General features: G+C 37.0%; 1 long non-coding RNA gene across 1 annotated transcript; it reads right to left on the bottom strand.

The window, feature by feature from the left end:
- Nucleotides 1–1,774: 1,774 nt before the first annotated feature.
- Nucleotides 1,775–11,882, bottom strand: LOC139698103 (uncharacterized). Its single transcript, XR_011702850.1, has 3 exons — nt 11,841–11,882; nt 8,895–8,978; nt 1,775–2,084 (listed from the first exon to the last, which is right to left on the bottom strand). It is a non-coding gene; the product is annotated as an uncharacterized lncRNA (long non-coding RNA).
- Nucleotides 11,883–24,420: the final 12,538 nt, after the last annotated feature.

The following is a 24,420-nucleotide window of genomic DNA, read 5'->3' as shown; positions in this document are numbered from 1 at the left end:
GGGACCACTCAAACAGTTCTTCTTCTGCTATTCTCTGTTTCTTTCTCCTCTTTTTATGATTATTATCCTTTTCAAGTGAAAGGTCCACCTGGACTGACTTGTGAACTTTCACAATTTTGGCTTTTACTCTTACAGCCTGCATTTTCATTTTGTTCATTATTATGCTAGTAGGACTAAGTGTAGCCATTGATCTAAAACTATCATGGTCCATTAATGACTGCTGTTCTGATTGGATGCAGGTACTCAATTTCGAGTGGTCTTTCAACTGATTTATTACTGCACCTTCACTTCTTGTATTGGACACAGTTACAACATCTTTGTTTGAGATATCAAATGTATCTGCATTGGAGGCTGAGAAAGAAACAAATGCAGATTTCTCTGATGGCTTCCAAACTGAAATTTTATCTTCCTTATCTCTCTCAGCTAAACAGTCTTCTAATTTCTTCATATTATCACTTTCACTCACTAAAACACTACTGCAATCCAGTGATAAACCTGGTAGTTCATCCTCACAATCTGTACAATCTTCTTCTTCTTCCAATATATTTTCTAATTTACGCCGCATATAGTTATGCTCATATTCTATAATTTCAGGACAAAGATTATTAATCATTGCAAGTTCTGACGTTGGGGCGTTTAGATCAAGCATTGGATTTTGAGTTATTGCAAACTTCTTTTTCTGCCAGCCCTTGATCTTTTTAATGTCTTTGGTTTTTTTTGGAATTATTGTTTCAGGAAACTCAGATGAGAATGACAGATCAACTAAATCACCTTTACAAAATTCATCACTTGCTAATCTAGTAAACTGCACCATGTCATGTTCATTTTCAAATGTGACAAATTCTATACCATCAATCACATCAATAACTTCATTGACACCATTTTTGTCCTTTCCAATGTTGGACTCGGCCACATCTTCATCATCATCCTTCTCAGAATCTGAATTTTGATTCATCACACTACTTCTTAAAATCATAGGTAGTGTGCTCATATCACCAGAAGTGATAACTTTATTTCCTGTTGATGTTCCAGGGCAAGACTCCACATCCATCTCCTTAACAAATGTACTAATGCCACTGTAAGAATTTAGATATTTTCTAGGAGAATTTGTTTGAAAAAGTCTCCTATTACTTCCACAATTATCATCTGTTACAGCTTTTGGAGTATCCATCAAATCTCTACTCAGAGATTTTGCCACCTTGGTAACTATAGGATTCCGATCAGAAGCCAATTTAAAAAAATTGAGGCGGTTTTTCTTTGACAGTTTATTGAAATATTTGTAACCTTTCTGCTGACCCATGGTCGCCATTCTGTGCTGGTTCAGTCCTTGAGTTTTTCTTCCATAAAATTTTTCACTTCCCATGAGTGTCAAAGGGCTACATGGCGACGCACCCACATGAACATTTTCTTCACCTTCTTTTGAAGAGAAGACTCTTGTTTTGATAGAGTTAGGGTTATCATTTCCAAATGACTTGGCATTATTACATGTGTCTGTGCCCCTATCATCATCAGGATAAGAATAAGTATTTTGGATCTCTGAAGTAGTTTTGTTAAGGACTTCACTTGAATGATGCTTCTCTGAATTAACATTCAAGGAGGATCTTCTGTCAGTTCCTTCAACATTCTTTGACAACCTACCATTCTCTTCCCCCAAAACTCCACAGACAGCTGTCTCCAAACCAGTTTCTTCTATCTTGTTCAAAATTTTGGTTTTACTTCCTTTATCATCAGAGTGTGAGGACTTACTTGGATTTAATTCAACATTAAAAACATTCATAGTTTTTTCAAGTTCCAAATCAAGCTTTCTTGAAAATTTCTCTTCTTCTACCAGAGATTTATGCTGATCAAAAGTTCTCAATAGACTTCCATTTAACTCTTCATTTCTCTTCCTCCTTTCTACTACATCAGAATTAGACAAAATATTAAATAGCGCTTTTTCTGAAGAGCATGTGGCTCCATTAGGGTTCAGTGGTCTATTTCCTGTTGCTATGCGTCTTCCTCGGGCACTGATGTGCTGACTGAGGGATGATTTGAAGTTTCCTCTTCTTCCTCCTCTTATCCTCAAGCCCATAATTCAGAAAACCCTGCAATTCAAAATGATTAACATGAAATAGAATGAAATACAAAATTTAATGCTCCATATGGCAGTGAGAACATCGGTCAAGATATTTTTAACCAAACTAATCAGTATTCAAAGTCTAAATTGAGCTAACCATGCATTTTTCACCACAGATGGGATGTTAAACCGTGGACTTCTTGGCTACCCTTTCATAAAGACTAGGCTAATGCTGATGTTTGATTTCTTTCCACCCTTTGCTCCCATTCCCAGACAATCTTATCTTTACCAAATTACTCACCAATTCCCAACAGCACAAATTACCTCAGATGTCACTTGCTTCACTGAATACAAGTGCTACTACATCCTCCAAATTGTTTAGAAATTAATACATGATTTTACATTCATAACTTTAATTTCAACAGCAAACAACATGACCGAGCAAGCACCTACCAACTCTTGCCAGAAAATAATGCTTTAGAAGAAATCAGTCAAAAAGCACAATGAATAAATAAAATATACCAGGAAATTTCAATGATGAAGAGTGAAATTATAGAAGAATAATAGAGCACAAGAATAAGAAAATATTGTTAGTGACTTAAGACAAATATATAATAAAATCCCCACTGAGTGCCACCTTAGCATGGTGAGTAGACATGGGTTTCCCAATGGCCATGCGAGTCCATGGCAGGAAGAAGAGCAACCAAGAATAATGTCCACAAATAAAGTTCCAATTTTGTTGACAATTTGCTCCAATTTGCATGACAATGGACAGTGTAAGACAGTGATATAGGGTATAATGTTGGGTAGACAAAGCAGAAAAAGAATATGCAAATCTGATGGAATGAATAGACGCAGGTAGTATGTAGTTTTGAAGAACAGGTTATTGCAATGCAGACCGATAGTTAAGTATTTATTTAATATTTTTTTTGGTAACACTTGTAAATATGGCGGTGACTAGTCTGTTTCCAGCAAAAAGCTATCCAGATCCATTAAATACATTTAAAAATTACATGAATTTAATTCAGGTAAAATTATTTATTACTAGTAAAGTGATGAAGACATATATACATAATATAAATCAGTTAAATTATATTTGCATTACTAATATGTTGACAAATTATCCCACAGCATAAGAAATAACATGCTGGTTTTTTCAGTCAGGAACCTCGTCTAAATTAAATCAAAAATTTTAACTCTGTTGTCATCCAACTTAATTTATTTCATTTGCATATTTTTATAACAGTCCTACCTCATTGCTTTCAAAAGGTGAATTGGGTTTTATTTGAAATAACGAAATCCAACCAATGTGGTAAAAAAAGAAGTAGATGCAAATTTAGGGAACTTAATAATAAGATGAAAATGCACAATTCAAATCTGAAAACAATAAAAAATATCAGCATTCTCTAAGCAATAATAAAGATCTTCATTCTCTCTTTGGGGCTCCCTAGAATTTGAAAATATTAATATACAGTGTGAATTGCCAGTGGTGAAGATTCTTAATGATAAAATAATAGTTTTATCTTCAATCTAAATTAAATATAGGTTCTCATTTGTTTCTGACATGTTTTATTTCTTGAACACTCTGTTTGAGGTCTTGTTATTTACATTAATTAATCAGATTTTACATAAGACATTTCTGATGTGTTTTTTGTCAGAGTCTTTCCTAATCTAAAATAAATCATGATCGAAGTAGTTGGATTTTGAGATGTCGGTGTGAGAAGAATGGAAAAGATAAAAATGGACAGAAAGGAAAACATGAGAGAAAATGCTAGGCAAACTAAGGAAATAGAGATGACCGTAGAGAGAAATTAAATGAAGGCATTACAAAGGAAATAAAAGGAATAAATTTTAAAAAATTATAGAATAACATTAAGAGCGATGAAAGATCTTGTGCTTTCCTTGTGTAAACATTTATTTAAATCCTCTTAGATCTTCCACCGGGATAGTCTCCATAGCTGCTGTGCTTCAATAAACTAATATCAGATGCCCAGAGGACAATGACAGAGTCAGTTATCGAAATGTTGGCAGTTATTGAGACACTAACATGGTGGAAGGCCTGAGAGGATTTCACTCAGAATTGAACGCACTAACAAAAAATTGGAAAATCCCATTGGTTGCCAACAATACTGAAAAAAGACATATTATACATGAGTCATGCATAGTTTATGCTCACTCTGGGTTCTGAAAACTCCACCAATAATTTATATTTATATACCAAAAATCAATAGTAAGTGTTTTCTTTATTATCCCAATAGTCCAGCCTAGCCACAGAAGACTATTCCAGTTCCATAAGGTGAAAATACACACTTTTTTGAATATATATATATATATATATATATATATATATATATATATATATATATATATATATATATATATATATATATATATATATATATCTCACACATTGAGCTAATAGCATAATATAAAATTTAGAACAACAAATTATTATCGTAGGTAATCTGGTCAAGTAGGTTTTGGATAGACACAAACTACCAAATAATTCTCTTATCTCTCCAAGCAAATCACACCACAATATCCTATTCTACAACAAGCCCATCTTAGTCTACGTACACTTTCTTCCAACATTCCATCCAACATACCAATCCTATCTCTGCCCCTTCCTTGTTTACCTAACATTCTCCCCTCAATCAAAGTCTTCAACATCCTATTGCCAATCAAAACACTCTGCATCCATCTTTCCCGCCTCCTTTGAATTTTTCCCAATAATCCCCTCTCCTACACCACCATACCTAGCACTTCCTCATTTGCTTTCTTCTCTGTCCACTTCACATTCTCCACAACCATAATTTAAAAGCCTCCAATCCACCCCTATCATCCTGCCTCAATGACCATATTTCCATGCCATACCTACCAATGCTCCATATCAAAGTTTTAGCGTGCCTTTTCTCAACATCCTTACCCATTGTCCTGGTCATCAATTCTCTCCTCCTTATGAAAACTTCAATGCCCGAAGCAATTCTTCTCCAAATGCCCCTATTGCTTTGACCATTTTGGTCCAAAACACTTCCGAGATACACACACTGTTCCACCTGCTCGAGTTTTTACCCCCCTATTTAACATTTGACTTGGCCTTTCTCTTTCAGGAAAACTGCATCAGCTTTTTTTTATAACAATAAATTATGCAAAGAAAAAATCTTGATTTAACAGCCATATAATTGTTTGGCCCCTATTTTTAATAAACGGTGCGGGAACATACGAGGGGGGACCCAAAAGTAACAGGAATTGGGCTGTGATGGGGAGCAAGGGTGGTGGAAGCCTTTGTTCGGCCAGTCGTATGTCAGGCTCATGCTACCTGCATCAGTATGCACAGTGCCATCGCTATGGCTGGAGCAGTCCACCTGTGAAAGCTGTTTCAGTGAAACAACTTTATTTCATTTCAGCGAAAAACAAGATGGCGGATTATCAAGAGCAACGCGCTGCAGTGAAATTTTGTTTCCTATTGGGGAAGTTGGCCGCAGAAACTATTGTAATGCTCAAGACTGCTTATTGGGAAGCTGTTCTAAGCAAAACCAGAGTCTACAAGTCATTGACATGTTTTAAAAATGGTAAAATGTCAATCAAAGACCAACCCCATTCAGGCCGCCCTTCAACATCAAGAACTGACAAAAACATCGACAAAATCAATGCTCTCATTCGAAAAGACCATTGCAGAACCATTGATCAACTCTGTGAGATGTCTGGAGTGTCATGGAGTTTAATTCAGAGGATTCTAGAGCATATCTTTGGCCCACGGGCGACTGGTTCTTCCATCATGACATTGGGCTAGCTAATACTGCCCACTCCGTGATGCAGTTTTTGACAAAAAACGGTATGACATCGATTGCCTACCCCCCTAATCATCAGATTTAGCTCCCTGTGACTTCTTTTTGTCCCCGTCCTTTGATCCCCTTGTAACTTCCCTTTTTATGAAGCGAAACCCCTTAATAAAGGAAGTTATGTTGCTGCATCCTGTATTGTGTACAGAACATTCTGTGGAAGGCATACACCTCAGATGGCTAATCCAATACAAAGCTCTAAAAATATACCAAATAATAGAAGCTTGGGCAGAAATGATGTAAATAAGCAGTAGAGGAATTGTAACAGGTATACAAGGTTTGCATTAAAAGTATCAGGAATAATTTTATCCGGAAAAGAGTGTACTTCGCAGTGAGCTCTCCCTGCGCAGGCTTGGTGGTGGGGGCTTCAACCTGTAACACATGCCAGGAGTCACTTGCCAGCAAGTGTTCATTCATGCTAGATCATGTTTTCATTGGACCGCTGTCGACTGACTTGATGCATATGCAAAGTGCAGCAAATGATTGAAAAGCAGTATGCCATTAAAATTTTGTGTTGAACAAGGGAAATCAGGTACGGAGAGGTTGGACATGATCTGACAATCGTTCCAGGATGAAAGCATGTCGCAAACTGCAGTTTTTAAGAGGCACAAGCTCTTTAAAGATGGCTGAAGGTGTGAGGGATGAGCCCAGAGCTGGACAGCTGTTGACATCAAAAACAGATGAAAACATGCATGTGTGCATGAAGTGCTGAATTCAGACTGTTGGTTAAGTGCACACATGATCATAGCTCGTATTGGCATTGATAAGATGACAGTGAACACCATTATAACTGATAATTTGGAAATGGGAAAGACCTGCACTAAACTTGTCCCGATGGTCTTGACGGATGACTAAAAGCAGTCAAGTCTGTTTTTAAAGACCTTCTGCAACACATTGAAGAAGAACCCCAGCTTTTTGGACAGTCTAAACTTAGTACCAGCAGACAATTTCCAATTCCCAAAAAGTGAAATCCTCCCTCAAAAGACAACACCATGGGATCCTAAGTGCCATCAAAGAAGCTTGCCTGGGTACCCTTAAGGACTTTCCGGAATTATGTCATCATTCAAGTCATGGCAAAGCCGCTGGCCAAAGTGTGTCAACAATCCAGGGAGGTACTTTGAAGAATTTTGACACAATGTATGAAATAAATATATTTGTCAACTTCCATTCCTTAGATTCAGTATCCTTCATCATATCTCCCTTCCTCCTTTCTTGTATAATATAGCTAACGTGGCTCATATTTATTCATATCTCACAATCTAATACCCCCTCTTTGGAAAACATTAAATTCGAACTCATTATTATTATTAGGTAATCTACCGGTTAAGGTAGGTTTTTGGATGGACACAGCTACCGACTAAATATTTTGTGGCTAACGAAACACAAAATCCATCATCCTACTTCATATCAGGTCTCTCTTCATCTCTGAGTACTTTCTTCCTCCCTTCATCCCATCCAACATCCTTTATCATGTTCCTTCCCTTTCCTCGTTTTCCCAACATTCTCTCCTCAATTATAGACTTCAACATCCCACTGCCGGTCAATACCCCCTTAATCCACTTTTCCTACCTCCATAGGATTGCTCCCAACAAACCCCTCTCTTCGCCCACCTTACCAAGTACTTCCTCATTTGTTTTCTTCTCTGTCCATTCCACCTTCTCCATTCTTCTCCACACCCACATTTCAAAAGCCTCCAATCTACGTCTATCCTCCTGCTTCAATGACCACGTTTCCGCACTGTACATAGCTACACTCCATATCAAAGTTTTTACGACTCTTTTCTTAACATCCTTACTCAAAGTCCCTGTCATCAACTCCCTCCTCCTTGTGAAAGCCTCTTTGCCTAGTGCAATTCTTCTTTTCGCGTCCCTACTACTTTGACCCTGTTGGTCCAAAACACTACCGAGATATGTAAACTGTTCTACCTGTTCTAGTTTTTGCCCTCCTATTTTAATGTTTAGCTTAGCCTTTTTCTTTCTAGAAAATCGCATATCCTTTGTTTTATTAACATTGATTCTCAACCCATACCTGTCGCACTGAATTTCCAATTCACTCAGCAATGCTTGCAACCCCTTGGCTGACTGACAAACTAAAGCTTGGGCATCAGCAAACCTAACTGATTTTACAAATTCCCCGCCCACTGTCATTCCTACCTCCAGTTTTTCCCATGCCTCTTTGATCATTTCCTCTACATTCAGGTTGAAAAGCAATGGCGATAATGGGCAACCCTGCCTTACACCTCTTCCTAAAACTGCCCATCCTGACTCCCCGTTTCCCACTCGCACCTGAGCAGTCTGAGACATGTACAGGTTGCGGATTAGCCTCCTTTCCCTCCAATCTATTCCAATTTTCTTCAATATACTCATTAGTTTTTCCAAATTCACTCTATGAAATGCTTTTTCGAAATCTACGAAACAGTCAAATACCTCCTGGTTGTATTCTATATTCCTCTCGATTGATAATCTCATTACTACATTATTATGGCATTTTAACTGCTTTCTATTATTCCTAAATTAAGATTTCTCTCCACATACCTACAATGAACTTAGACCCAACATTGCCAGGGCAACTACATGCGCAACATTAACCATTTATTTTGACAAGTCTTCAAACTGCACACGGACAGGTCTACTTGAAAAGATGGGAGATTAAAAAACATAGCCAATTTTATTAAGATTGGATAGGCTCTAACTGTCATTAATGTAGCAAAAAGTTTAGTGAAATAATAATATAATATAATTTAATAACCTTTGCTTGCCAAAGCTCAAGTTTCATTGGAAACCAAGATGGCTTTTATTGGACCACTAGTATGCATGACCTCAATTTATTCCCTCCTATGGACTTGCTAAAGACTTCATTTGAAACAGGAGGTATATTAACTTCATGCATGGTTCCACTATATAATATTCAAGAATTCCATACAGAAGTGGTGGCATGAATTATTCAACAAATAACTTTCAATGAATCATGCAGAACGTTGAAATTTGACAACTTACCCCAGGCAATTTCTATGATTGGGAGATGAACATGTGGTAGGCGCAAACTGGGAGAGATGGTCCACAAATATTTGGATATTCCTGCTGGATTTAAATAATTAAAATTAGGTTATATAACACTAGGAATTATGAGTAAAAATATAGTAAACACAAACAATAAGGAATGGATGGATATCTTAATTGCAATTTTTCATACTGAAGCAGGCAAATTCAAATGGGTTTGAAAATATATTATTTTTGGAGGGCCGCAGTGGTCCAGGGGTAGAGTGTTGGACTATTGTCCAACTATCAGAGGGCCCGGGTGTGATTCCCAGGCAAGCCTCTCCGGGCATCTCCAGCTCCACCCAAGTTAAGTGATTTTTTGGGTACCAGATATTCCTGGGAAACCCTACCCTGATGTGTGCATTTCACATGCCATTTAGGGCTTCGTACTGGGTGAACACTACCATAACCTACCAAACCAACCTCTGAGTTGATTACTGTTTATGGTTTATATTATTTTTGATTTAGTAGGAAATATGATGGAATAAAAACTAGAACACTGCTGGATTATAATTAATTAAATATTGTAAACAGTAGCATTAACACTTGCTTACTCATATGCAGGAAATATTTTAAAATTATGAGTAGATGCAAACCAGTAAAGCAATTATTTTGCAGCTATTTTATCAGTTTTTATACTTTATCCAACTCTTATTTGTTCCGTTACTAGTGGCTCGACTCTCATTATTAGAGAATATCAAAGGCTTGAACACCTTTGTTCATGTTAACTGTTGTAAAAATATATTTCCACTATTCCAATTTAATTGACCTGAATTTGAATCTAACACACAACTAAGCAGTGGATTGCAGATGCAGATGTTATTCTAATATCCCTAGTGCAAAATGATGAGGTAAATTAGATTATGAAATCAATTAACAATGAGTAAGAATTTAGCATCTAGTGCTCACCCTGCCTAAGACAAAGGTATCAAACAAATTTATGCCTATTTAACATATATATTTTCAAGTTAAAATATCTCTTTTGAAACCAAGCTGATTCTGGAGTAAAAATATACCGAAGAGGAAAAAATCAACTCGAATTGAGTCAAATCTGCCTTTGCAACATCCTATTTTTTTAAGTTTTACAACATGAAAATATTGCTAACATATATAGAATTACTGGTGACTATTGCATCGGCTTATATTTCCCATTATTATGTTCCCAATTAAAATGCATGGGCACTAGCAATGATCAGCTAATTTCTGTTTAAAAGGGATGCAACATATTAAAATAATATGCTAGGTAAATATGCTAAAATATCTAAGGCTGTGGGACTCATTGAAATTTAAAATGCCGAGCTGCTACAGTGTTATATTATGAAGTATTAGCTCAAATAAAGCATTTACATCATTTTAAAGGCAAATAGACGATCCCCATTCACGATCTGTAAGCAAAAGCTTTTCAATAAAACTGGGTGTCATAAATGACCACAGGGTTAAATATTAATCATAAAATTTCTTCACCAATTAAAGGGAGAATTCAAATTTGTCATTACTGCCTGTAGGCATTTAAGCACAAGGTTCGTGTAGTCGGACCTTCCACTTTTCTTATTTATTGTCAGTCCCTTTTATACATATATATATACCGGGTGGTCTCTACCATCACCTACTACACCGACCTTCGGGTTGATTACTGTGTTTATGGTTACATATATATATATATATATATATATATATATATATATATATATATATATATATATATATATATATATATATATATATATATATATATATTTATTTATATTTAGCTTCAAAGGATTTTTATCGTTCACATTTGGCCAGGTACAATATCTCTTACGCATTAGAATATGAAGCCTCTTGATCAGATTTATGACTGAAAAAATTGAACTCAACTATCACTGCCGATAAATTACCATATTAGCTTCTACGAAATGTAGGGTAGGCATTTAAATTATTTTCAATGGCCAAAGAAAAAAACAAAAAATAAATGGACGCGAGAACGGGAGAGAATATGTGACGCCAAATCAACCAACGATAATTACGATTCACAATCAAAATCGCAATTACCATTACCGGATATACAGTATTTCTACAGCACATTATGTATGTAAAAATATTATTCAATAATACCGATTGTATCGCGATAGTATGTAAACCCAGGGTGTTCAATTATCTTCTATGTCGCGTTTATAATATTTAATACTCTATGAGATACTTTTTAATACAACCGTTCTAAAAATTTACATATCCATACTCCAACGTGTTTAGCATCCGAGCATCTGACCAACCTAACACAAATCATTAACATTAGACTAAACAAAAACACGGTATCGTTCATAAAACATGGCGTTTCCCAATTGCTTAGCTCATCAACTGGGTAGGTGGCAAAAATAATTACGCAAACGCTACGAAAAATTAAATGCTTCGATTGTAGGTATATAATGTGCAAATTCTGAATTACAGCATTCAATATCACATGCCGCCGTCAAAATGAAAATTACCGACTTTGTAAACATTACTACAGACTAGCATTCGAAGTGCTCTATTATCGCAAGTTTATATTTTCGATACTAATAATCACGCTAACTATGTTGGCTGAAATGAGCGGCATTCCATGATAACCATTGCGTTAAATATTACAATTTTCTCCTATAAAGAAATAATATGCAATAAAATGACCAAATCGAGTATTCTAAAACATGATTATTCGAATAAAATAATATTATAGAATAATATAACCCAAGAATCTTCCTGCAATCAATTGAAATATTTTTACGCCACATACAATTTTTTTAAAGACCCGTAGAATCCACACAATAAGTGTTCATTACGGCGGTTAGGTTCTTCACATATATTAAATAAACATTTAAAATTGAATAACTACAATACGTGATCACGATTAGCTGTTGTACACATTTGGGAAAGGGAACTCAAAATTACATTTCCTTACTATTCGATGGTTCAGCCTTGGAGGGAAACCAGATTTCCATGTCATATTCCAATGACTGTGAATAAAAACACTTCTCCAGGCCCCAATCAGCTTCTTTACATCTTTGGTACAATATCTGACGACACTGATAAATGCGGCACTTGACAATGTTCAGAACAACAGGAGCTCGGATTTCCACGGGTACCTCAACGCAGCCATTACGCTACGCGAATATCGATTATGTTTTGTTTGCGACCGTCGATCGACCTCTCTCATCGCAATACATTTTCAACGAAATTGTGGCCACAAAATGTTTGGTTACATTGAATATCATTCTCGAAAGGGAAAAATCCATATAATTATTATTTCTAAATTAGATTGTAACATACCTGCATGTAGTGATAGATAAGTATGAAATGCGTAATACTCGGGAGAATATCACAACAGCAGCTGCGATGTTTCGAACTAAAAATTTCGGAATAAATGACGCATAAGAGCTAATAATGATGAAATTTATACAATTCATGTGGACTAATATGTACACAATTTAAAAATTTTATTGAGAGATTATACAGATTTAAGGCATTGCATTAAATATTCGTTGGTTAAATTTCAAATACCACTCCATAAAATGTCGGCCCACGCCTTTCAAGTGTATATGCTGGTACATATTTGTATGAGGCAGATGCCTCGTAATTTATGGTCCGCAAAACAGAAAATGTGTGACAAAAATAATAATATTTCACGATAAGGAACTTCAGATTTTCAAGAAGGCATACACACTTAAATGAATGGCAACGCAAGAAACATGCGGATATATTGCAAAACCACTTGCCACAAAATGTGACAACTTAAAGTAAATATGCCTCATGTTGCCTCAATAAATTAGTAGAATGGAACTATTGTATTATCATGCGAAGAGTAGTCTCATAGCACTGACTTCAAAATAATTTTAATAGGCACATGATTACGGCGTTTGATAGACACAGGTTTTCGTGAATGCTCTCAGTCGCATGCACTATACCTATACGTTACAGTACCAAAAGATTACCACGTCATTTTCTTTACTTAAAATTTCTATAACCACCGTTGGTAATTAGCGCTATGTATATATGTACAAGCATGACCGGTAGGTACTTGGGGTATGGATTATATGCGTGTATATACGTTCTGTTTAGGCATTTCTCTGGCTATCATTGAGGCAGTTTAATGTAGGATATAGTACTATATGTAGGAATATTTAAATAATTTATTTCGTAAAGTAAAAAATTCTTAAATAACTAAATGTATATAAGCAGCCTTTATATTTTTCTAATTTTTATAGTTTTCTCAGTATTTTTAACAGTGAATGGCGCTTGGAAAAACCAGCTCATGGAATATGAAATATTCTATGGCTATCGATAAAATGTTGTGCAATTTCTTGCAAGCATTTTATTTTTTATTTACGTATCTAATCCGACATCTTTTCACGTCAACGGCACAGGGAAAGGAACTGGCCCCCTGCCCTGATGTGTGAATTTCACACGCTTTAGGGCTTAGTAGTGGGTGAACTCTATCATCACCTACCATACCGACCTTCGGGTTGATAATTGTGTTTATATATATATATATATATATATATATATATATATATATATATATATATATATATATAATATATACACACACACAAACATATAGAGTCTATGCCAAAAATAAGTAGTTTTTCGACTAAAAAGTTGCTGTCGACAAATAGTTTGTGCCTCCGAGACGTACAGAGAACAGTAGCCTTTACGTGGAAGTCTACCAAAGGCTGTGGTAAAGAGTGCAACGAGTCAGGGGAGAGATATTTGCCAAATTGAGACTGCACGACAATTCCCACACCGCCTTCGAGACCGAGCACCTGGATTAACAGGGTGGCAACGCTGACCCAGCCGCCATACAGCCCGGATGTGGCACCGCTGGACTTCTTTTTTTAGCAAATAATAAAAAATAGCCTGAAAGGTCACCATTTTGGAACGCTGAAAATTTCGAAGAGTCTGTGACAAGGTGTCGCAACGAAGTTCCCTTACTGGAAGAGTAACGCGACCGGCAGAGGCGCTGACATCCATGTGTCGGTGCACTAAGGTGCTATTTGTTGAAGATTTGTAGTATTCTGTACTCTTATCTGTGGTAAATCGTTATCCCGCGGAGGTTCTACTTATTTTTTGGAAAGGCTATGAATGTAGATATGAAGTTACAAATAATATTTCCAATGAAATGCCACTAAGTGTGAAAACGAGCATTAGAAGTATGGAGCTGTGTACATAATAAATTACGCTATACTTTAGGCATTGGAACAAATATAAATAATTTCTGGTAAATATTATTACGTTTAAGGATTATCCGTATTTCCAACTGAGCACACACTGGTAAATAAACGCCTGTCATAGGGTCATTTTGTTCATAATTTTATTTATAGATATTCGAACAGGGTTTATTGAAGTGGATGCTGTATTATTGTTTTCATGTGATTGACCAACAGAACAATAAAAGTTATTACTACAGTAATATGCCTAGTCATAAATTAGGCTGGCTCGGGAGAACGGGGGATTAAAAAATAATGAAGCTTTGGGAGGACGAGCCGGCGACTGATGCCATGTCCCATAGTTAAAACATCCATTTTTGGAGAACGCTTCGAGCGATAGTGTCCCTGCAGTAATCTGGGAGAATGCAAGAAATTATTCAAGAAAAGGAACCGAAGCAGGTGGAACTTCTCATTTTATATTCCTGAGAATTTCTGCAAATTCATCTATGTATGGCAAGGAGATGGTAGAAATTAACCTGGAGTTAAGGATATTTAAAAAACATTGCTGTGTCTGTCAATGTGGTGCTGTACTTTATTGACCTGCTGATCAATTATTAGCTTAAACTTCATGATTTTTACCATATGAAACTACAATGGAAGAATTATTTTAACGAATTTGGTTACTTCCAGTGCCGTTTTCAATGAGAATTCGAGATACAAGACTCCGAGAACGTACTTGAAGAGGAACATCGATACTGTACGACCTCTACTCTTTCCTTTATTATCCTGCACTTACTCACGTATGTTACGGATTAGACCAGTAAGATTTTATCACCGATTCTCCTTAATAACGTCGCATCCCCTCAAATAACCTAGTAATAGTTAGCAGGATATTTTCGCGAGCATTAAAAGAAATAGAATGCAAAACTATCGACTTTAAAATAAAGGCATTATTTGAGCCAAATGCCTTGCAGAAATTTCGCAATAGTATTGCACAAAATCTTTAAGAAATAATTAAACCAGTGCTGACATAAGATGGTATGCTAAAATTCCACACTTGAAAAAAAACTATGGAACTGAACGAAAAAATCCTTGGTGACTTCCGGGTTTCCCATGTCAAATTTTCATTTTTCCTATCGCGTTCACCATTATTGATAGAAATGATGGTCTACTTCTTCCAGCCACAACAGAGGATTAAAGTATCACGCCTTATCGTCACGCTAACGAACGAGAACACCCTCTGCAGCCTATCCACGGTATTTTGGAAGAATTAAGTTCCTACAAAATTAGATAGTAGCAAATGAGAAATGGGCTAACCAGATACGCACTCGTACCCGTGATTTACATTGCTCATCACGAGAGGAGTTCAGATCAATGAAGGATACCTACCTCTTTTAAATCTAGAAATAGCAAACAACAGTTCACATCCTTATCAATGGACACATTTCCTGGTTCGTGTAGTTAATGATTCAATTCATAGTCCACCCAATGGACAGAAGAGGGCACTTCAATTACATTATTTAAACTTAGTAGCTCATTCTAAAACGGTCAGAAGCGAAAGGTTATAGGGAATATGTGATGCTGTATACCTTAGATTATCACTGAAAACCAGGACTATTTGTTCAAGCGACTTTCTTAATAATAAATAAAAATCTTGTCGACAAAGGTGTGGACTAAACATATAAATACTCTCAACCATTGTAAATAAATGTGGGTCGCGGTAGTCCAGTAGAGCGTTGGACTATTGACCGGAGGACCAGAGTTCGATTCCCTGGCAACACTCTCTGGGCACCTTCAACTCCACCCAAGCTATTTGATATTGCGGGTTCCAAATCTTCCTGGGAAACCATAACCGACACATGGGCCCCTTCCCCTGATGTGTGAACTCCGTCGGGCTCAGTGCTGGGTGGATACTACCATCCAAACCGATCTTAGGATTAAGAACTGAGTTTGTTTTTTTATGCAAATAAATAACCCTATTCACGCTTCACTTCCTATATCATCATATTTGATACAGGATGATAAAAAACCTTATACCCTTCAGCGGTATAAATATACCTCGCTTTCCAATCTAAAACCGTAGTTTCATACTTGACTTAGTTTTTATGCTTTGCAGACCTACGCTTTAGTATCGTATTCATAGAGCGATATAAATCAATAAGTACACAAACCGCCTACACATATTCTCGTCTTATCCTCAGACAGCGAGATTCAGGGAAGCTCACCCGTTCGCCGTTAACCTATGAAAATAGCTATGTCAATAAGGCATCATATAATTTCCGAGCCTGTTTTGACCAAAGAATAGCGCGAGTTAGTTAAGCCACCGCCTACCGCCCCTGCATGCCAGCTGCCGAGAGCGGGTCGATGGCCGTGGGACTGGCTCCTTCCGCCCCTTCCTACTGCTCCCTCTTTGAGAAGAACAAGAACTCCCGGCCAATTGCCACTACGAATAAAGCCAATGCACTTCGTTGAATGACAAGAGAAATATCAAGGTAGCGTCAGAGTAATTCTTTCTACGTCGGGCAACTAATAACATGCTATCACCCGAGATTAGAGCCTTCTCTTCACCATGAATTTAGCGTTTTCGAAGAGGAGAAACATTTAAGTACGTACCATCTACTCCGTACATGATCTGCGTGACGCCATGATGCTTCCGTTGCTTGGCAACGACGCTCCCACGTACACATTTCTAAGTTCGCGTATCTACACTGACACGCAGAAACAAAACCTCTTAGGCATGATTTTGGGTAATATTAGGCACACGGTTTGGATTCGCCAAGTAAAAATGCTTCTTTTTTCTATCAGATGATAGAAATAGCAACACTCAGCCCTGATATCCTATTCACACGCGAGTACATATTAGCGTAGCTCTTTTGTCGAACTTGTTGGAAATAACTGTAAATAATTCTTTCCGTCCTCGTAACAAATTTAATGAAGATGGTGCTGTAAAACCTCTTAAACATCTGAAGTTAATTGATGTCTATAAGCATATATTTGTTATTCAATCTAAAAACTAAATAATTATTAGATCTATAGACCTTATATACTATCGCGCAGGTTATAGGAGATTCATAGTTTATTTTAATAATTTAAAAGGAAAAATGGTGAAGCAGTTAAAGTTTTTCGATGGTACACATTCAATATTTTTAGCAGTAGTCTAACAGTTGAGGTAGGTTTGTCACGGAAACAAGGACTAAGCACCGCAACACACATATGCCCCCTCAAACATGAATACTGTAAACCCTTACTGGGGACTCAACACTGAATGCTGCGCTGTCAGTATTGACGTCATCCCTCAAGATGGCCGACGAAGCGAGGGTAAAAGGAGACATGGCATGGCGTAGCCGATTAAGCACAGTATACTAATTGTGATTAAAATATTTGGTATAATTCGAGGCACACCATTCGACTTCATATCAGAGAAAGCTTGGGCAAATCTTAGGAAAGAGGCGGGGAACCCAAATTTTAGAGGGAGAAATTACCACAAATTTAAGGTAAAATGCCGGGCACAAAGAACGAATAAAAAAAATTTCTTTTCAAAATAAAACAATTTTAGATTGGACCACCTCACCTGCAAAAATATTCCAGCCCTTTCCTAACAGAGTGTTTACTGTCAAGAAAATATGTTAGGAATATATGTAATGATTTGATTGATGTGTGGTGTATTGTATTATATGTAACAGCTTAATTTTTTTAATTTATCTTTTTTTCTTGCTGATCGATGGATGTAAATGAGATGGGGATTCTCTTGTTTTGTTAAAGAGATTTGTGTTTGGAAGTTTCCTTTAAGTGTACTTTTGTTTTACTGACTGATTTTATCTATTATCTTTTTTGATTACTTGGGACTTGTGTGCCACCTGACACTGTCTATCAGCACATGTGTATTTTTAATAATAATAATATGCAAAAATGAGCGAAAATTTATATTATTTGAGGGCGTACTAAGGTATTTGGGATGAACAGCAAATACCCGAAATATTGTAGAAGGTGTGCCGTATTGAATACGGGACCCTTCATACTTGATGGGTGCTGAAGTCGGTCTGGCGATTAGCTGACCGTAAAGACATTTGTTAAGTTATAGAAACGAGTGGCCTTGGAATACTTTACTTAAAATTAAAATACCTTATTTCGCTAAAGGGTATCAGTAGCTGTAGTGGTGAAATTCAATAGATTGTTTCATCAGTTACAGAAGTGGACAAACGATATTGTTTCGACATAGTATATCAGAATGCAATTAAAATACAAAAAAAGTAAATACACAAAGGAAAGATGAAAACAATGACGGCAAAATAGGCTATTAAGATGAAACAAAGAAAATAATTTTCCCCATTTTATGCACACACATATGATGTGATGAGCTCTCTTAAAGTAGTGAAATGGAGCTAATAATATATTTTCAACATCATCGCTAAAGAGACATAATTCCGATTCACATCTATGCCAGAGATTCAATTTATACCCTCCCCAAACTAATTCATCTAATAATCTTGATACGCTACTCAGTTTATCATGGCAACGTTTTAGAAATCTAGCTCCCTTACGGTATATGCGATCTTATTCGGCAATCAACCCAACTTAATGAAAATACCATATGTTGGAAGCATATTTGAAATAAGGTCTAACTAGCAGAAGAGAAAATTGATTTTAAATTCTAGTCACATTTCCCAAATGCTTTCCTAATTAATCATAATTTTTTGCTTGCTTGTTTCCATGCTCCCCGTATATGTTTCACTCAATGAGGTCGTAAGTAAGGGTCATGTCTGAGTATTTCATTGAGTCTGCACTTTCTATTTCGGCATCCCCGATGCAGTAGGCGTTCAGGAGAGGAAACTGCTCTTATTGCAAAAACTCACCACCACGGACTTTTTTAAGTTTAATTCTAATTGACATGTCGTTTATTTAAGTCAACCGCTTTTACTAATTTATCTACTCAGGACAACGGATATTTCTGTAAACCGCCGCGCCTTCGGCATACAAGCGCATTTTACCATTTAACACGGAGTTAATGACGGCAAAATAAAAAAAGGGGCTCAATGGAATCTCCTGGGAGGAAAACCTGAAAAAACTTGGACTGTGTTGGAGCTAATACCATTTATAACCACCCTTTGTACTCGGCCATTCAAAAAGTCTTTCTTCCAGCGTACATTTTATCTATGCAATTAGCTGTTAGCTATGTAAGCAATTAGCTATGAGGCACTGTCAACAGGTTTTTTTAATCCCACATAAATCGCGTCAACTGCTATATTACTGCTGTATTTCCTCCCGATGGTGCAATTTTCACATATCTTTCTCGCCTATTTCGAGGCGATAAAATTACTGGAAATTGCTCCGATGTCGATGACGAGATTTCAAACAAAATTTAGATTCGCAATCTATCGTAATAATACCACGGATACGCAAATAAAATAAATAAACAAAATCCGTCACTAACAATTCAATAGATAGCATTTCCGTTATCTGTTTCGCAATAGATGAAAACGTTCGCAAGTTACGAGGTTCAATGATCGTGCCCCAGGGTCCGAAGGCAATTAATGATGAAATTTGTGAAAAATTCAAAAAAAGGAATTCGTTAACTCACCTAATTCAAGTCACTGCCGCGAGCTGTCATTTCCGCCTGTGCTCACGAAGAGGTGAAGTAGGGGATTCGCGCTCTTGCAGTTATCCAAATTCGCTTATTATAAGCTCACCATCTTATCACAAGAAAAAAGATTATTTTCAGATTTTGGCTCCTGACTTAATAAAATTAAAAATATTGAATCCAAACAAAACACAAATTTCAAATTGTACCCAATTTAAAAAAAAGTACATCATCTGGTACCTGAAAAACAGACTTACGAGTACACTACATATTTATTTCAGTGATTAAAATTATTATTCATTCAAATAAATTCTATCTATGATGATTGTTTTCAGATGTATCTAATCTAAACACGTATTATGTACTATGCATCCTCGGGCTTCACGTAGTTCACTTGCTCTTCATTAATGCCTTCCTCAGTTCTTATGCCTTATATCAATGCTCACGCCGTTAAAATACTTTCTCTTATTTGCTGTACCTCAATTACTTCACGTACACACTTCAAAGCAAGTCATATTAGAGAAATAAAGCAAAATTTTAAAAGCATGATGGAACAATCTTTGTTTGTGACTATTGTGAGGAAATTGAACATGATTGAGCCAGAAGCTATGCAAGGGAAAGGAGATACAGCATCACTTTTATACTGATAATTCAACATTCTACACTATCATCTTTGGGCGACGAAGACAATGCGTCATTTTAAAACCCTGATTTGAATAAATGGGATTTTTTTATCATAAGAGTCTGTTCCCTTTTCCCATTGTCTTTTTCGTATCTAAAAGGGTTATCCACCAAGTTTATGCCTCAGGGACAGACTTATTTTTGGGAGGGCAAATTCCAGTTACGAGAGAGTGCTCGCTTCTACTTGATTGCATAGCTTTCTTTCGTGCTAGCCAGTCATGAACCTTGAAAATACTGATGGTGCGTGGGTCCTACGTTAACATTACTAGTAGATTTAGGGGAGGAGATCGACAGCTAATGTCATTTGCGCCATTTAGGATGGATAAGAAAGGAGGAAGGGTGAAGAGAAACCCAGCTTCGGCATTAGCCTACTCTTAACGGCCAAGGGGTCCGCAGTTTAACGCCCCATCCGATGCACGGCGTACTCACTGAAAGAGCCTCAAGTAGAGATCGGGAAAGACACCACTGAAAAATATCTGTCTTCGCCAGGATTCGAATCCTCTCGGTTAGAGACCAGTACGTCATCCACCACACCAATCCGATCCCCCTGTATTAGATACTTACCAATCATGGCTAAATAAAAGCAAAGGGGGAATCAGCTGGAAATAATTTTGATTTTTCAAGATTTATTTCAAGCATAATTACTCTCTAAATGTGCCCGTTACTATATACAGGGTTCGTCCGGAAAATAAGTGTACTGACTCCTGGGCTGGGCGCACCGCTCCAGGCGCGCCCAGCACCGCTCTGATGGGCTGCGATTGTAGGGGGGTATGTTGGCAAGCGACGCTGAAAAAGGCAGTCGGCTCTGAGCTGTGGTGTAGTGAGAAGCTCTGTTAACGCGAACCTCCACGCTTCGACCCACGTCACGGAACGCGATGCCGAAGTTTTTGGAGCAGCGTTATTCCATCAAATTTGCGGTAAAGCTTGGAAAATCGTCTACCGAAACTGTCGGTATGATTAACCAGGCTTACGGGGAGTCAGCCATGTCCAGAAACATGATCTTTCGGTGGCACAAGATGTTCGTGGAGGGCAGAGAAGAGGTCGACGACGAGTCTTCGAGAGGTTCCCGATGATGCCTTCGCGGGAGCGTTCCAGGAATGGGAACGCCGCTGGAACAAGTGTATCGACTCACAAGGGTCCTATTTTGAGGAATATTAGCTTAAGATATGTAAAAGTGTAATACATTTTTTTTCCTGAGCTCAGTACACTTATTTTCCGGACGAACCCTGTATTTCTATTTAGGTAAAGGCATTTAAGAAAGAGAAAACACTATAATTTTCACATTGTTAAATATAGTATAGCCCATCCCTTTCAATCTCGACTATGTCCATAAAGAGAAATAAGAACAAATCTCCTTTAATTATTTAAATAATATACGAATGAAAATGAATGATTAACAAAATAGTCAGAAAAGAAAGAAAGCACATAAAGTAAATGGTGGAAGCAGGTAAAATATATAATTATTCCAACGGAAATTAGAAATTGTTTTGGATTTGGGAATGGTATGGAGAGAGTAATAGAATGAATGCAATTTAGGATTACATACTCGTATAGCGGTTATACGTTCTGCCTGAAATGAACACGGAGCCATTTAAAAGTATTTGCAAGTGTTTTGTTGAGTTTTAAAGCGAGCAAAATGCATCGAATGATGGAATGGATGCAAGGAGGTCGGCATGAGTAAAAATGAGTACAGGTATAACAGGTTGAGAATTCTGAAAAATCGAAAACCGTCAAATAACTCAACTTCTTTCTATTTATACCAAATTCACTCTTCAAGTCTCCAATCTAACGCTCGTATTTTGGGGAAACATAAAAAAGACATGGCCGTTAATCGTCACCCGGGTCCAAAATTTAGACGCTCTTGTTTTTAGATTATTTGGCAACTGCATAGGGGTGCGACTTACCCATTCCGCGCGTTTTTTAGGATCACACTATTATATAGTCTGCTCAAATCTACCGAAAGGGAATCCAAATGAACATTCAGAGTTTTAATATAAATTACAGATTCAGGTGTGATCCGGTGGAACTGTTCCATAAGTGTGAATGTGGTAGAAGTGTGCCATATTTGCTAGTTTTCGTCTCTGCTATTCAGAGTTTCATTAACCTGAGAATTTTAATCCTAATAATAAATAAATCCGAAAATTAAGTTGTTTTTTAGGGGACAAAACACGCCAAGACGGCACGGAGTAAGGGTTTCTAATTTTTTGGCATACATACTTTAAAAATACACAAAGTAACATAGACTAGGTCCGATTTGGATCCACTTTTCTAGGATTTTTTTAATTAGAAAAAAACAGATTTGAAAGAAATTCCCATAAATGGCATTCCATGTTTCACTCAGAATTAAGATTTCAATTCTAGTTTGGGGATGGTTAAATTATAGATTGGATCTTTTGTATTGAGGTGAATTGGAAGGATGTCTCGTACGTGCGCGTAAAATAAAAGTTTGTATAAAAATAAAAATAGGTTCATACATGATTTCAGCGTTTTACCATCATCGAAAAGAAACTGGAAGATGGTGATCAATGTGATATTTATAATTTCTCTTTCACAATCAAAATTTAATCAGGTTGATGTAAACAGTAGACGGAAATCATTTATGTTTATACCAGAGTTCTGTTTCGCACACATCAGTTAAATTTACAAGCCCTCTGAATACTTTCAAATGAATGAATACTTTACAATGCACTGGAAAAATGTGCAAATTGGCATGTGTAATTTAGACAACGAGCATGCTTTGCACCGTCTCTTACATTTCTTTTCGTCATCTTTTTTTACTTAATTAAAAATAGCAATTTTCCACAAAAATAAAGTTTAATGCGACCGGTTTCAATGTTACTACATCATCATCTAAATTACACGAAATTGCGCGTCGAAAATTGCTATTTTTAATTAATCATGATATTCCACCGTATCACTCCTGAAACGTCTCTTTTTAATCTTTCTTTACATTTTTTTGTCTCTTACATTAAATTTCTTTTTCTTTGCATCATTTTACCTGACTTCATAGGTGTAAATCAAAAGGATTTTTAAATTTACTTGCCGCTTTGAGAAACGGAATTCGAATAACGTATTTTTTTACAGGAGCCTGTTGAAATTACATGTAGAGCTTAGGTAGTAGCAAGTTTTATAAGCGTTTAAAACTTCATTTCCTAGTGTTGCGACCTTGCAAGGAAAGCGGATAATCATTTTAAGAAAGTCATAAATCATGTATTTCAAGCTTTGGAAGGTGGTTGAATGTTCTTAAAATCAAAAGTAAATTACGATAAAAACACTCCCACCACACGCCCTTGCGGCGGCTTGTGTTGATGTTCCTAGCACGCTCTGCGAGGCTGAAACGACTAGCTCCCAGCAGAATAGAAGGTCTACTGTTTTCTCATGCGATATCTTAGCTAAATAAATTCGAAACGATTGGGCATACAGCGAGCGAGGAGAAGACAGAACACGGGCTGGTGGAGTTGTGAGCGGGAGACCTGCCAGACGGAACGCGGCGCACGGCAACGCATGCATCGCCGGCAAGACGTGTCGGTTTTAAAACCCACTCCCCCCCTCTGAGCGAGGGGCAAGCCCAAAGCTCAAGGTCACGATTAACCGCTGGCGGGAACTGAGGAGCTACTACGATTTTTCGCTTGGCTCTTCTACGGTCAAACATGATGATATATCAGTGAGGCTGCCGAACGATGACCGCGATTAAGGAGAATCAACGTGTTGTCCCACTGCCACGGACACGCTTGCGAATTGGCAACCGACTTGAACGCAAAAGGAAATGATTACCAATGTCCATATCCATTATCGTCTCCCAGAGAACAGTGTCCGAAGTAAGAAGTTATAAAAATTTAAATTTGCGACAAATATGTAGGTGTGCACGCAAGTGTGTGTGTGCGTGTATGTACGTATGTGTATATTTGGGTAGCCCTTATTTTTCAACTTTCTAAAAGTTAAACTCCCACTCGCCTATCTTGTTTTAATCAATAAAAAAACGACACGTGCAAAAATTTAGCTCCATCGATTAACTCCGAGGCGACCCTCATCGACCATGAAGTTTTGAAATTTGTGCTCAGGTCAT

This window comes from Hetaerina americana, unplaced genomic scaffold (genome assembly GCF_022747635.1).
Source record: "Hetaerina americana unplaced genomic scaffold, ioHetAmer1.1.p SCAF_8, whole genome shotgun sequence".
NCBI classification, from domain to species: Eukaryota; Metazoa; Arthropoda; class Insecta; order Odonata; family Calopterygidae; genus Hetaerina; species Hetaerina americana.
Note: the sequence above shows the minus strand (reverse complement) of the source record. Positions and strands in the feature narration are given on the sequence as shown.